The following is an 11260-nucleotide window of genomic DNA, read 5'->3' as shown; positions in this document are numbered from 1 at the left end:
TGAGAAAGTAACAGGTGTGCCAATTTTTTTACTGTGTGGAGAACGTTTACCTGTGCTTTTGCCATCTCTCGTGGGTTCAAAGCATGTTTTTCAGCTGATTTCATTGAGCATCTGTACGGGTGTGTTGACAGGAGCAGGAATGTTCTGGAAGGGATTGCCAGACTCCTTGGGACGCATTCAGCAGTTTGCTTTTAGCACTGGTCAGCAGGAGCTTGGTTTTTCCAACCTTCATTTTGACACCTATCCCTTTAGGTTGCACTGGGCAAATCATTCCCTGCCTTTGCTGAGGATTCCTCAGGTTATAAGGTGGGACTATCGTGATAGCGTTGTCAGGAGTAATAATTTCCTATTGCTGAAGCATTCATGATGAACAAGGCCAGATTCATGTTAGTCACATATTTAAAAGAAGATTGCATTGCAACCACTTTGCAGATAAAACTTTCTTAATCCCACAGCAGAAGCTACAAAAAAAAAGGAATCAGCCTCTCCTTCCCAAGGTAAGGAGACAAGCACAGTCCCAAGAGCCTCAGTTCCTTCTAGCACGAGTCCAATGAGTGTCTGTTCCAATATATTTACACTGCTTTGTCTGTCTTTCCATAAGGACCAAGGCTTTTGAAATCCAGATTATTTCCTACTGCAACAGTGGATACCCGAACTTCAAAGTGTCTACAGGTCATGATAGTGCCAGTGCCCCAGCTGTGCTCTTACCCTGACCTTGGGTCGGTGCGGTACCTGTGGGGTGTGTGCACAGCCAGGGTTCACACAGGAGCCTGGCTGTGTGGTTCTTTCCAATACAGAGAGCCGGTATCCCACAGCTGTGCAAACAGGTGTTCTTTCAGGCTTACTAGAAAAGTCAAATTGCAGTGCAGACCTTCTTGAAACATGTCCAGGTACTTTTCTTTCATGAAGACAATTTTTTTTGTACAAAACCTTTTTTTCTTTTATAAACAAACAAATATGATGCATCTGTAACAATCCTATGTTTCTAATCTCAGACCTATGCTGCCTTTAAAACAATTCTCTGTGATTTTTAACCGACTTCAAGGACTTTGAATGCAACACTCTCTTCATCATGACAACGTACTTCTACTGCTTTTAAACATGGAGGCATTGAATACGTGTATTAAGATGTTGCATAGCATTTGAATTCCCTTTAGCTTCTGGAAATGCTAAATTTGCATTTACTCTGTATAGCCTTTCATTTCTTAAACCCACACACATACTTGCAAGGAATTTTCAAACGCTAACACCCATTTTGTAAGCATTTAATGTGTGAACTGGTGTGTGGAGCCCTGCCAATCAATGCTGTGTCCATCAGAACCAAGAAAAAAATGCCTATGGCTGTGATACCCTGGTAATTTACTCTGGTAGTTACAGGTGGGCAGTCAAACTGTTTGGAATTACTTGTATATGAATGATTAGGAAATTTTCTTGTGCTGGAGTCGATACTAAGGGACTGGACCCCTAAGCAGTGGCCCAGTGTTTCTGAAGGGCTGAGCCTGTGCTCACACCTGAGGCTGGCTGGCAGCTCTGTCTGCACAGACAAGTCTCTAAGCAGCTGTGCTGCTCCGTGTACTTGTGCTGCAAAGCTGAGCCTCCAAACTGTGTTCAAATCTTGTGTGCTAAGCCCATGTTCAGATAGTGTGATGTGTTCAGATATCAGGTGATGCTAAAATGTGAGCGGCCCACTTTGAATTTTCTCTCCTACCTCAGAAGAAAATGGCCAGCAAGTCTTCATAAAAGTCCTTAAAGATGAGAAGAGAATGACTGTAGGGGAGGTGTTTTACAATAGCAGATCCTCACAACAAAGTAGAACATAAGCATTTTAGTACAAAGGAACAAGGATTCAGCTGTTGTGACACTTATTCACAGGCACTTTCTCTCACTGCCTGCAGCTGGGAGTGCAACAGCAGGGAAAATGTGATTTCAAGCACTTTAAATCATTACTTATGAGAAGCAGAGCAGCAGGTTCACAAGTGTGGCAGTTTTGTATGAACTAAGTATGATTAGGAAATACTCCAGCTCAGGATGGGCATTATGGTCCTGCAGGATGAGGACTTTGGCCATGAGCCTGCTCAGGTAATGCCAAGGCTTCACCACCACGTAAGAGATTAGATCGGGAGCCTTTGTGGGAGATCTGCGTCGTTTTGGCATTTGAGAGCTGGCAAAGTTATTCATGGAGAAGCTGAATTTCAGAATGACTCTAGTCACTTTTTCAAAGGGATGAAGGGTAACAGGAAAAGTTGCTGAAAAAGGTGGATTGTTTTGCTTTGTGTGACACAGCCTCTAGACGCTAGGCATCCTTATTCAGTACGGAGCATCTTGTTAGGAGTTGGAGTGATCTGCACGTACTCGCCATAGGACAACTTGAGTATTGGCCTTAAAGATGCTTTTCACAGTCAAGCCGAGTTCACTAGATTAGTCAAGATTATCAAAATTGAATCCATCTCTTTTCCTGAGATGACTGCTGTACTCCTGTACAAGTTTGCAATTGACAAGATATTTTTCTCTATTATGAACTGAAAATAATTAATTTTCTTTTTCAGTAGGTCATTCCAAGTAGGGCAATTTAACATTACACGGGAGAAACACTTTCTTGGCTCAAAGTGATATAATTTGAACAGATATTGAAAGAAAAAGGATGAAGCAAATGCTTATAGTTGTCGGGTTCCGGATTTAAGGTCCGCCTCTAAAGCAAATCTAGAAATAAAATGCAGACAGCCGCCCCCCGTCCGCCCCCCCCGAGAGAGAGAGAGGGAGAGAGAGAGGCCCGCCTAATTAGTCAAAAAAAGGAGCAAATCTAGAAATAAAATGCAGACAATCCCCGTCCCCTGCTCCCCGAGAGAGAGAGAGAGAGAGAGAGAGATCCGCCTAATTAATAATTCCAGTGCAGCCCACGTGCGGCGTGCCTGGTTCAATGCAGACAGCCCGCGCGCAGGGCCCGCCAAAAATATAAATAATTCCAGTGCAGCCCACGTGCGGCGTGCCTGGTTCAATGCGAACACCCGGTATGCTTAACCTGCCGGCAGGTAAAGCACCCCCAAACAATCCTGACCCGAAATATTAAAGATTCGTGATCCCTGAGTTCAGACAAAGCACAACCGAGGCACGGTATCAACACACTTGGCTCTGACTTTATTAGGTCCAACACTGAGGCAACTCAATATTCAAGGAAAAGAGAGAGAGAGATGAAAGAAAGAAAGAAACAGAGAAAACAGTTGAAAGAGAAAGAAAAAAGAAAATATTCACCACCCTGAGATCCAGCGATGTCTTCCTTGGAAGATGGCGGTGAGGGTCCCACGTGTTGAAGTGATCCAGCCTCTTTTATAGAGTTTTTCGGCAGAGTCATGTGACTGGGAGCCGTCAGTCAACAGTTCGCACCAATCACAGGTCCGAAGGCGGGACATGTCCGGTTCCTGCGCCGTAGGATTGGTCCCTTGCCAGGCTGTCACCGGAGACACGCATCCGGAGGCGGGTGGAGGGCGGGCGCCTAGCTTATTGCGCCATCCCACGTTGCCAGGCTCAGGCATTCCAGGCAGCCGCCATAAGATGTCGCCCGAGCACGTGGTTTACGATTTCTGAGACAATGCTCAAAAGGAAGGGCCAGATTCCCACACCACCCCGTGGCTCAGAAATCATCAACATATAGTCAGTAGTTCGATTCCAGGGGGTGTAGAAAAGTTCGATTCCAGGGGGTGTAGAAAAGTTCGATTCCAGGGGGTGTAGAAAAGTTCGATTCCAGGGGGTGTAGAAAAGTTAGGACAGAAAAAGATAACAGGTTAAAAGAAGGAAAAGGGAGGAGACAAGGAAATGTAGAAAGGTAAGGATAGAAAAAGATAATAGGTTTTGAAGAAAGACAAGGGAAGAGTAAAGCATACAAGAAGATAAAGATAAGTCCAATGACTTGTGATTGGTATCATTCTAATAAACAGAATGAGTCACCTCTTCTTCTTTACAGAAGTCTAACAACAACAATATCATCAATAATGATAAATAGCTTTTGACAAAGTTATAGTGCAACTATAACATGTAAACAAAATGAGAAAAAGTTATACAGTGTAAACACATTTCCATTATCATCAATTTTCAGGAAACAATTACAGTCATTTAACTTTGGCACAAACTCCTTCTTCTGTTAGCAGGTAATCGAGAACCAGCCAATCTTGATTGGCTCTCGAGCACCGCTGATTGGTTCATTGGTGTTTCAGGTTGCGGGTCCATAATACTCAATAATTCGTTGGGGATCATATAATTTGATTCCCAGTTCTTAGCTGCCAATTTTTAGAAGTATGAAGCATATCATCCCAATATACCATACCCCAGCCCAATTTTTTGGTAGTATTTTGAATGCATGGTGCCCGCAAAACCAATAATGACCTTTCAGGGTTCGCATACCATTTGCAAAGGACTTGGCCATGATCTGGCAGGGCGGTAGTCCTTTGACTCAGATGGTTCCCAGGCCAAAGGGGTTCCCTGTCACACCACAGTTAATGCAATTAATTTAATTCCATCCCCATTTGCATTACCATGCTCCTGCTCAGTGTTTCCAAACACAATTTGTACCTAATATTTCCCCAAAGTGAGCGTAATCAGTGGGGGACCAGAAAATCTTCTCCCACCAGGGACTGATTGTAGCACCCTCCCTTTTGGTTGTAACTAATACAATAGTGACCAGGAGCAGGGTGTTGCATAGGCCAAGATGAGGGTGATTCTTTTCACAATCCACTCATGAGCAAGAGAAATGGAGATCCACAATCAACTTTCAGACCAAATGGTCCGCCACACACCCAACAATTAATAAGCTTAAAAGCTTGAGTAACCAATTTTCCCAACAACAAGAACTCATTTTCCCCATGTTAAACCTGAGAACACGGAAGCAAGGTTCTCACCGGGTAGGCTTTGAACAGTATAGACAAGACAACATACAACTGCCCAAAACGATTTGTCAATAGTGACAAAGGCACATTGCAAAAATTATTAAGGCTATACAATTTAAAGCTATACATTCAATCAAAACTTCCATTAAATGTTGCTTTCTTCTTCTGCTTCTCTGAACTTCTATCTTCCGACCTGCAAAGGAACAGAAAAAGAAACTTCTCGGTCCTATTAGTGGAAGGACCGGGTGAGGTTTTGGTTAACCATTGTCTGGTGGAATAAGCTGGGGTCTTGGGAGTGAGCAAAACCATTCTTTTAAGGCTTGGGTTATGCTTTCCCCAGCGACAGGCCAGCCCCGAGCCCGAGCCTTACAGTAAAGATCCTTGGCTCCCATATGTCCTCGTTTGACATGTAGCCACTCCAATAATCTCTCCCAATTTTCCATTACTGGTTCATTTTGTAAGGGAGCTGGACGAGACAATTCACCTGCTCCACCATTCCATCGACCAGCCAGACCATCAACGCCCTGATGAGAGGCCACCCAGGCTATGGCAAAATTCCCTCGTTTGGCAATTCTTACAATGTCCTGCCACTTTTCCTTTTGCCATACCGGTATCTGGTTGACTTCCCACCCATTTTTCTCCCAGAAAGGAAGCCACTCAGTGCACTCCTTGGAGACAGTGAGAGAGTCAGTGTAGATGTAGACAGGAGAAGAAGATTGAGCCTCATGTTGGAAAACACTCCAAACAGCAATTAATTCACCCACTTGTGCACTACCTTCACCTTCTGTTATGATTTTCTCATCAGTCTGGGCTTGTAAAGCAGCAGCTCGATACTTCCACACTTTTGCCTCACGTTTGGCTGAGGCATCAGTGAGCCCGGTATTTGGTGATTGCTTGGAAAATGGAAGCACTACTTGTATGACAGGAGGTGGGAGGTTATTCTCATGATCTGGAGAGAATTCCTCCTGTATAGCTAATTTTTTAGGTGTGCCTTCTGATACGTTAAAGATGCTACAATAATGTTCAATTTGTGCATGCCATTTCTGTACAGAAGCTCGTTGTGCCACCCCGTCAGGGGGAGGGGTCCCTGCTATTTCCTTAAAGGGGCCTCTGAGAATGATTTGTTGCTGACGAATCATGTGCTCAGCCACTAGTAGTGCTAAGCTTACCACAAATAGTTCTATTATCCACAACACTCTCTTTCGAGATGTACTATCTCTCTTTAAATTTATCAGGTTTGGGCGAGAGGGCCTCGCTAGAGGACACTTTGCCTCCACACGCCTCACATTTTTAGGTCCTGATTTCACTGGACCATATTTCCACCCATAGTTAATCAATTCTTGAGCTACTTCCCCCCACGTCCACACTTTTTGTCCTGGGATACAGCGATCCGGGGTTACAGCTCTGGTTAAAGCAGCTGTCACCCGTGCACTCTGAGGGGTATTTCTGATAGTACCTTGCAATTGAATTCCTAAGGGTTTCAATGAATCAGGCAAACCTCTAACCAGGGGAGTCATCCTCTCAGGATCTACCGGTATCATCATTGGGGATTCCTGCCTAAGCTTCAATTCCCGATCATACATCATTTGCAAACAAGCCGCCTTGTGCACATTCTCCACAAGCTGATCCACCGAGCCTGTAAGCGCAAGAGGATCTCCCCTCTCCAAGGGATTCAAACCTCCAGCCCAATAAGCTGCTCGCTGAGTGAGAGACCAAGGGGCTCTATTATCACCAGTAGTCAAAAACACTCCAGGTCCCCAATATCCCTCAGCTTCTCTTTCACTCAACAGAATCTGATCACCACCAGTCAACGACACTCTCCACACATACTCTGTCTCAGACTCCTTTGGACTGCGTGAAAAATCCCTTTTCAACTTAGCCAATTCAGTTGCTGTGTACGGCACCTCCTTAGTAACCATCTTAGGATTATGGTCCTCACTATCCTCATAAGCATATTCGACCTTAACCAGCGGTCGAAGGGGTTGCGTAGGACCCTGCGGTAAATCACATCGTGTCCTCGCTTCCTCTGGTTCCCCCTTACGGTACAAACCATCCCCTTTGTGATCCTCACCAGGGGACGGGGCTGCATCAGCTGCCTGTGCACGACTCCGTCGCCCTCTGCAGTCACAAGCACGTAAGTTCTCCACAAAAGCCTCCTGCAAACACCTTACGTTCTCCCGCTCATTCTCTACTTCATCCTGCAGAGTTTTAACCCTTTCCTCCAATTCACAGTTTCTCTCCTCTAAAGTTACCAACCGATCTTGCAACAACCGCACCAAAAGCTCTTTTGTCTGCGGCGTCTGTGCCGAGTCCTCCAACTCCTGCTCTTGCGTTACATCAAATGCACTCAGAATTGCACCCATTCTCTCTAAGTTATTGATACCTTCCGAAAACTCAAGGATCCTGCCGACTACGCCAATTTATAAATGTCGGGTTCCGGATTTAAGGTCCGCCTCTAAAGCAAATCTAGAAATAAAATGCAGACAGCCGCCCCCCGTCCGCCCCCCCCGAGAGAGAGAGAGGGAGAGAGAGAGGCCCGCCTAATTAGTCAAAAAAAGGAGCAAATCTAGAAATAAAATGCAGACAATCCCCGTCCCCTGCTCCCCGAGAGAGAGAGAGAGAGAGAGAGATCCGCCTAATTAATAATTCCAGTGCAGCCCACGTGCGGCGTGCCTGGTTCAATGCAGACAGCCCGCGCGCAGGGCCCGCCAAAAATATAAATAATTCCAGTGCAGCCCACGTGCGGCGTGCCTGGTTCAATGCGAACACCCGGTATGCTTAACCTGCCGGCAGGTAAAGCACCCCCAAACAATCCTGACCCGAAATATTAAAGATTCGTGATCCCTGAGTTCAGACAAAGCACAACCGAGGCACGGTATCAACACACTTGGCTCTGACTTTATTAGGTCCAACACTGAGGCAACTCAATATTCAAGGAAAAGAGAGAGAGAGATGAAAGAAAGAAAGAAACAGAGAAAACAGTTGAAAGAGAAAGAAAAAAGAAAATATTCACCACCCTGAGATCCAGCGATGTCTTCCTTGGAAGATGGCGGTGAGGGTCCCACGTGTTGAAGTGATCCAGCCTCTTTTATAGAGTTTTTCGGCAGAGTCATGTGACTGGGAGCCGTCAGTCAACAGTTCGCACCAATCACAGGTCCGAAGGCGGGACATGTCCGGTTCCTGCGCCGTAGGATTGGTCCCTTGCCAGGCTGTCACCGGAGACACGCATCCGGAGGCGGGTGGAGGGCGGGCGCCTAGCTTATTGCGCCATCCCACGTTGCCAGGCTCAGGCATTCCAGGCAGCCGCCATAAGATGTCGCCCGAGCACGTGGTTTACGATTTCTGAGACAATGCTCAAAAGGAAGGGCCAGATTCCCACAATAGTGAAGTAAATTTAGTTGTACAATTTTTTTATAGTTCTAACATATGTGAAGATTATAATAGCTTGTAGGTATTGCAGAGGTTATATCTCAGTACATGTACAATATTTTTTCCAAATATTTTTGAGTTCAAATTTAAGGTAATTGCTCAGACATTACTGGTTACAGGGGATGCTTATCCTTTGATTTACGTCTCTCTGGGAGCTCAGAAAGCAGCACTGTGGAGTGTGCATCTGTAAGGCAGGTTTATCTTCCTTAAATGCTCAGTATTTGAGCTATTTGGTACAATGGGGAGAACTGGAAGAACTGTGAGAGGGAAACAAAGTCTTGATAAGAAAAATCAGCCAGCTGATCCAATTACTCCTTGTCACTGAGAGTATTTACTGAAGTTTAGGGTTTTACAAATCGAATAACATCCAAAAGATCTGAAATTAAGGAACACAAGTACAGTTAAGATTAAAATACCTTTAGATTTACACCCCCTAGTATAATGTATTTTTAGAAATTAATAGCAGATGTGCAACACAATGATCACGTATATAAGTGATCAACATAATGGTCAGAAGCATTATCAGGGCTGTTACTATTTAGGGACGATAATAATGACGACTCTGTCACTTGTGCTTCTTTTACGTCTCGTCATATAGCGTTGGAAAGAATAACTGTAACTGTTGCACTCTAATATTTCGCACTGTAGGCAAATTCTTGTGTATACAGGACCTCTGAACTTGAACTGGACAATCCTGTTGCCTGGTGAGTAGTAGTTCCTACAGGTTGGGTCCCTTACACACCTGAGAAAAGAAAAAGGAAAAAACCCACATATAATTGTCATACAAAAATTGTGACATGGTCACTAAGCCTGTTTGTTTCATTGGTTACAAGAAACTTTCCTTCAGGAATTTCTAACTGTGATGTTAATCACAATTCACAGCACAGAACTTCTGAACACAGATGCAACAATATGCAATTTAAATATGTATGTTGGTATAATATGTAACACAACATATATAAATATTGCACATGTATGTAAATGTATAAATGTAAAGCACCTGATGGAATTTGAAATATGTGAGAAAGAGTTACTGTGTAGGCCTCTTATCTTTCTGAAGTTATTTTTTTTTCAACCTTAGAATTTCTGAAGAGCTATGAAGAAACAATCCCATATCCCAAATCAACCAAAACTCCTTTAATCAGATGCTTCATCCTTCTCTAAATTTTTTATATAATTTGTGAAATACCTTCTGAGAATTTATACCAATTCTTCCTCCCTAGCAGAATGTTATGGTGAATTAAACATAAAAAGCCAACTAACAAAGCTGTATGTTTTTGTCCTGATAGCTAGTTCATTTAAAATCCTGCTGCATCTTGCAAGCAGGTAACTCAAATGTGTTTCAGGACTGTGTATCTTTGGTGTATGTATTTGTTGTTGTCCATATGAAGTCAATCACATGTGAGGAATTATTTTGAAATGGTTGTTGAGGTATTTTCCTTATTCTCTTCTGACTAGATCAGATGCCACAGTTGTAAAGTCATGAGGATTTGGAGAGACACCACCCACTTGTCTGTGAATAGCATCAGATTTGGCTCTGTGCTGTAGAGGGTAGCATGAACACGCAAATCCTGGTTTGGCTGAACATGGTATGATGAAGCCCTCACAAGATGGTGAATCATAAAAGGCAAACTTGACAATAAATCATCTACGCAGAGTTTCCTGGTACGGACACTCTGTAACACTGGATGTTGTTTGGGCACCAGCATTCCTGTGTGTTTTGCAGTTGATGTTTGAAAAGAGAATTTGTATTTCTGCTGTAGAAGGTGGCAGAAATGGATCCTTCCACTCTGTTGGAATAGGTCGTGGCTTGATGGGCTATGAGTTTAGAGCTGCAAAGTATGGCTGAAACCTTTTCCTGAATGCCTCTAGAAAGTCAGGTGAGCTAAGGGGTAACAGGACTCAGCTGTCCATGCTGGAAGGATCCCGGGCTGCCTGAGGTGGCCCAAGCACAGGTCCCAGCTGAGGACATTGCTGAATTGTGAGAAAGTCTGCAGAGCCATGTGAGATAAGAGAGGTGAAATTACTGACGGATCAGTTACTGTTGATTTGAGTTCGGTTAGTAGCTCAAGGACTCAAGAGGGAACACACCAACATAGAGAGGTAGAAAGTCTTAAAGGGGAAAAAAACATGGAGAATGGCAGCTGAGCACAGTGAAGGGTCTGTTTTGAGGAGCCATGGAGGAAATCCAACCCTTCCCTGCCTGGCCAGCAAAGGCTTGTTGGGAGTCTCCTCGGTGTGGTGAGCATGCTAACGCCCAGCTCGTTAAATCCTGCTCTCCGTTGTATGTTGAAGTGATACACACCATCGCTTTGTACGTCACAGCTGTATATAACCCACTTGCAGAGTCTCTCTTGTTTTGGGCACATTTAGCCACGCACAAAGTGACCTGATGAGGGAGGGTTATGAAAGGGAAGCAGGGTGGGGAAGTGTGTGAAATGGGGAGGGTTGATAATATCATATAATTTAGAATAATGAACTTTTAGAAACAAAATTTTGTTGTGATGTTAATATACCGTTTGTCTATGCTGTGGATGTTCTGTGTCAGCTTTTCCTGAGTCTTGGCATTCACAAAGCCATGGGGTGGCATCATCCCGTAACAATCTTTACAAATATTTTTGAAAGTTTTTTCATAAATAATTTTGATAACATCTTGGCATGTGATAATTTCAAACCCATATGTTCCTACCAGCCTTCTCGTGCCACAGCCTTTGTATGGCATATGAAATGGCATAGGAGTCGATCCCAGACCTGCACTGGGTATTGTTCAGGTGTCTGTTCCCTGCACGGCAGCCTCTGGCGTTGGTGTATGGTCTTCTAGCAGTCACTGTCATGAAAATTCTCTTCCCTAACTCTTATATCCATCAGCCTTTAGAGGATGAAAGTGTATCAGCTTTTTTAATATATATTACTTCACATTGTAAACTGTAATGTAACGAGGCAGTGGAATTTTA

Source organism: Nyctibius grandis, chromosome 4 (assembly GCF_013368605.1).
Source record: "Nyctibius grandis isolate bNycGra1 chromosome 4, bNycGra1.pri, whole genome shotgun sequence".
NCBI lineage: Eukaryota > Metazoa > Chordata > Aves > Nyctibiiformes > Nyctibiidae > Nyctibius > Nyctibius grandis.
Note: the sequence above shows the minus strand (reverse complement) of the source record.